Genomic DNA, 5144 nt, shown 5'->3' with positions numbered 1-5144 from the left:
AAACACTACCAATTCGATTAGGGTCATAGGGGATGAATGGGGCACCCCCAGTTCCGTCACTGAGTTACAGAACGAGACCCCGATGACGGACCGTCGTACCCACGACGGACCGTCGTACCCACGACGGACCGTCGTACCCACGACGGACCGTCGTTGGGTCCGTTCCAACAACCCTAACACCCCACTGTCCAATTTTCTCCAAGTGTCCACCAACGGCCACATGCGACGGATCGTTGTTCCCACGACGGTCCGTCCTGCACAACCGTTCTGGTTGTCAGAGACCCTATTCCTAAGGGTCTCTCACTTTTTTTCTAAGTGTCCTCAAACGGACACATGCGACGGATCGTTATCCCTACGACGGTCCGTCCTGCACAACCGTTCTAGTTGTCAGAGACCCTGTTCCATAAGGTCTCTCTCTATTTTTCTAAGTGTCCTCAAACGGACAAGTACGACGGACCGTCATACCCACGACGGTCTGTCCTGCATGACCGTTATGATGGTCAGAGACCCCTCTCCTAAGGGTCTCCATATTTTTTTTCTAGTGTCCTATGACGGACACCTACGACGGACCGTCGTACCTGTGGCAGTCCGTCCTACACATACCGTCATACTTGTCAGAGACTCTCCTTCAGGGTTCTCCATATAAACAAAGTCTAAGTAAGACACGACGGACCCCATGACGGTCCGTCATAGTCACGACGAGCCGTCACCTGGCCCGTCGTGTTTCATTGTTACTATAGAAATGTCATTTTATTTTAATATTTTTTATTTATTTTGTGTGGTTTTGCTTGTCTTGTTTGCTCCTTCTAGTACTAATATTGATCCTTCAAAAATACTATCTACTATGGCACCAAAACAAGATCGAGTCTATGCACGCGGGCGATCGAAGTCTGTCGCCCCGTCTGCCCGCCAGGTCATTGGCTCTGAAGATGAGCGTGACCCCAAGTACGTGCCCCCAGGCACTTCCACCCCATCGCGTGCTGCACGTGCTGCCAGAGCCACACCCAAAAAGGTGGCGTCCGGCGTAGTCACTGCCTCCCAGTCTGATGAGGAGCGCACACTGACCGGCACACCTTCTGGGTCAGCCACTAATGAAGAAGGAGCGTCTGGCTCCTTAGGAGTTTCGTGGTCGGAGGAAGCCTCCGGATCTGCTGAGGTTCCCGCACCCGCCACCGCTGCAGCGTCGGCCTCGTCTGATGAGGCTGACAGTTCGGAATCCACACCCGGTTCACCAGCTCGTGCTCTCACCCCGGTTACTGACCAGCCCAACCGGTGGTGTGTCGACGGGCAGTTTCAAGTCTATTCCGATGCAAAGTTCCTGAATGACAAAGGAGTTATGACTCGGACACTTACATTGGAGCGGCGGGTCCTTTCGGGAAGTCTCCCGACGATGCCTGAGATCTACAATCTCTTCACCAGACATCGACTGGAGTGGCAGCACGTGCGTTGGGACGTTATAGTGAAGAGCTGGTCTGAGAGTTCTATGCATCCTACGTAGCGACTCTCCGATCACAGATTGATAGGTGGGCTTCCCCCGCCAAACAGGCCCCACTGGAGCAGGTCTGAGTACGTGGCGTTCAGGTTGATATCTCCCTGCCTGCCATCCGCCGATTTCTATACGGTGAGAATGTTGATGCTAATCGGACCCCTCTCACTGCCGAGTTTGACTAACGATGGCAGATTGTCAAAGATGGCCGATTTCTGCGTTAGCCATCGCTGAGAGAGACCACCAAGAGGTGGATGGCCCTGCACTTGTCCGTTGATGGAGAGGGTGCCGACTGGGTGACCGAGCCGAAGGGGGCCATCAAGAAGGCCAACCTGACTTTCACGGCGAAATTTTTGTGGTTGATTGTCCGCCACTGCCTTTCCCCCACAACCGCTGATAATATCGGCACATGGGATCGAGCAGTACTGATGGCGGCTATGATATCCAGGTTCGAGGTGGATTTTGTGTGGCTTCTACAGGCGGTCATGCACGAGAGGTCTTTTAAGGTCACAACTACTTACCCTTTCCCGTGCATGATATTTTCTCTATGCAGGTCCGCACGTGTGCCTATATGGCAAGTTGATCAGCTCAAGACCCCTCTGGGCACTGTTGATATCGACTTCATCAGAGATGAGGCCAATGAATTGGCTCCACGCAGAGGGCCCCGTCCAGAGCTGCCTCCATTTGGTGACAATCTGGCTGATACGGTAGCACAGGCCCGCACGGCTAGGCAGGAGGCTTCCACTGACACTACCCCGGTCGAGTCTATCCCGGGTAGTAGCACTGACCCGAGCTCCTCTCGCTCAGCCCCTTTACCCGCTCTGGTCCCGCTTGCTAGTGTCCAGAAATTAGAGGCGCAAATGGCTACACTTCTGCATCATATCCAGCCTTGGATGCAGAGGTCTATTACCGAGGCAGAAGAGCGCTTGGAGCGGAGAATGGTCCAGCACACATAGCGGAAGATCGCTAAGGTTCATCAGCGCTTGGACGCTTTTGAGTTGCGAGTGCTCGCCCGTCCAGCCCCTCCGGTGGATGTGTTGACCCTTCAGGCTGCGGTCGACAGTCTTCACGCAGATATTGATATGATCTTAGAGGCTAGGGTGCCTGAGTCTGAGGCCCCTTCTTTAGAGCCTGTTGAAGACACAGTGATGGCGGCCATATTCGCCACTTCAGCGATTCCACCACCTCCCCCTCGAGAGCATTCCAAGAGGCGTAGGGGTCGAGAGGCGGATGAGTCACGAGCACGGAAGAAGGAGCGCCGTGAGATGGAGGCTGCGAGGATAGCCTCGCTTGCTGAGGAGGAGGCGCGTCAGACGAGAGTAGAAGAGTTAGCTGCTGGGGCGTCTAGCTCCAGAACTGTGGAGATAGCGGGAGGCACTGCTGATAGTGTTGTTCATGCTGAGGACACCACTGAGGGTATCCAGATTACAAAGGTAGTGGGTTCCGGGGAACCGGACCCACCAGCTTGCTGATCGTCGGCGCTTTGCGCCCCAGGTTTGCTTCACCTACCACTCTAGTATTTCAATTTTTTATGCATTGGGGACAATTGCATGTCTTTTTGTTGGGGGTGGGGTAAATGGAAAGTGAGTGCTAGGGTGAAGTCTGAGTATCCCAATTCACTATCCTCTTTTGGGGTTTTCTTGCCTGTGTTCTTTTTCCCCAAGAGACTGATAACTTTTTCTGTTGAACCGGCATGTCTATATCTTGTGTACATAGTTTAAATCTGGATCATAATGGCTAAAATGATATCCTGATAAAATGGAAAATGATGCATGAATAGACATAGTAATTTATAAATGTGTGGCTCTAAGCATGACATAGAGGTACACACTGCATGACCCTAAGTCTAAAATTCAAACTAGGTGTCTGATAATCTGGTAGAGTGATGAGATGTCAAGTGAGTGTGAGGAAGATTTGAATAATCCACTATTTGTACTGAGCTAGAACTTGCCTGGTTAGTCCTGCTAAAAGTAAGGTGTAATAGACAATCAGGAAAGGATCATAGGCCCTTCTTCAATATAGCCCATTTTAGCCTGAATGAAAGAAAACCAAATGAAATTTATCCTTCTTTGATCCAAATGATTTGAGCTAAAATTAGACCTTTCTTTTTCACCCTAACTGATCTTTTCTGGGAATAATGTGTTGGCCCTGGTCCCTCCTTGGACATGTGCACCTTTTTATGGCCCTGACCCAATTTTGGGTATTGTGTACTTTGACTCATGGCAAAGCCATGAGTTGAGGGTGGCTATTATGAGGAATGCTCTGGAAAGTGGGGTTGAAAAAATATAGAGAGAGAAATAACAAAAGTAAAGTGACTCAAGAATTAGTTGAAAGAAAAGTAAAAAAAAAATAAAAAAATTACAAGAAATACAAGCAAGAAAAGAAGAGAGTCACTTACACAAATGTAGAAAAAAGGGAAAATAGCAAGGTAAAAGAATGTGGGAAACTGGGCAAAATAAAATGATAGAAAATGGTATGTTTAGCCGATATGTCAAGGAGGGCAAAAAGTCACTAAAGTATACCTAAAAATATACCCTACCTGACCCTGAGCCTATGTTACAAGCTAAAAAAGTCCTTTCGTGATCGTAAGGGTTGTATAGTGAACTTAAGGCAGTGAAAATAAGGGCAAGCTTATGGCAATAGGTATGAATGGGTGTGAATTTGTTCTGAGAGTGAGTGTTGAAAAGTAATCCTTATACTCAAACTGAAATCATTGTGTGAAAAATGAGAATTTTGTTTTGAAGTGAGGACACTAGTTGCATTAACGGGAATATTAGAACCTTGGTGAGAAATTGAAGAGCATAGGTGTTAGTGCATGGTGAGTCTGTGTCATTGTCTGATTCCACATAATTAAAGCCTAATAGTGATAGCATGCAAAAATATGATGAGATTAATCGGGATTGATAGACAAATGATTGCAAAGGATAAAACATGGATACTATTGTACAAGGATTGTGTATTGAGTCATAGTGCGTCGCTTGAGGACAAACAACGAATTATAAGTTGAGGGTGTTGATATACCGTGGTTTCACGGTATTATTAATACTTTTTCCTTAAGTTTAATGTGTCAAAAAGATTTTTTGTGCTAATTTTTATATAAGTTTCTCCTTATTTGCAGGAAATCTTTCCAACGATGAATGCGGAGGTTTTTGAGCGAAGAAATGCATAAGAGACCACCTACGGAGCTTGTTACGGTCCGTCATGCTCGTGACGGTCCGTAGGTGGCAGCATAGTGCAGCTGGTGAAGGAAGATGGGGAAGTCTGACCAAGTGTGGGGTTACGGAAAGCGTGACGGACCGGCATGTCCATGACGGTCCGTCCTCCAGGTTCGTGATGGAGTTCAGAGAAGTAGTCCCAGTACCCATATTCCAAGAGTTCAAGTGTTTTGGAACGGAGACCCTCGACGGACCGTTGTGCCTGTGACGATCCGTCACACCTGCCGTCGAGGGTAATGAAGAGAGCAGCAGAAGAAATTGCATCAAGTATGGGACGACGAGTCCATGACGGTCCGTCTTGACCACGACGATCCGTCACAATGTCCGTCGATCCAGCCGCGTTTTGACAGATTTCCAGCAAATAGAGTCCTTGTTTAATTAGGTTTTTATTTTTTATAAATAGTTCGAAAAACCTCGTTTTTGAGGTTAGACTCTGGATTATT

Source organism: Solanum pennellii, chromosome 7 (genome assembly GCF_001406875.1).
Source record: "Solanum pennellii chromosome 7, SPENNV200".
NCBI lineage: Eukaryota > Viridiplantae > Streptophyta > Magnoliopsida > Solanales > Solanaceae > Solanum > Solanum pennellii.
Note: the sequence above shows the minus strand (reverse complement) of the source record.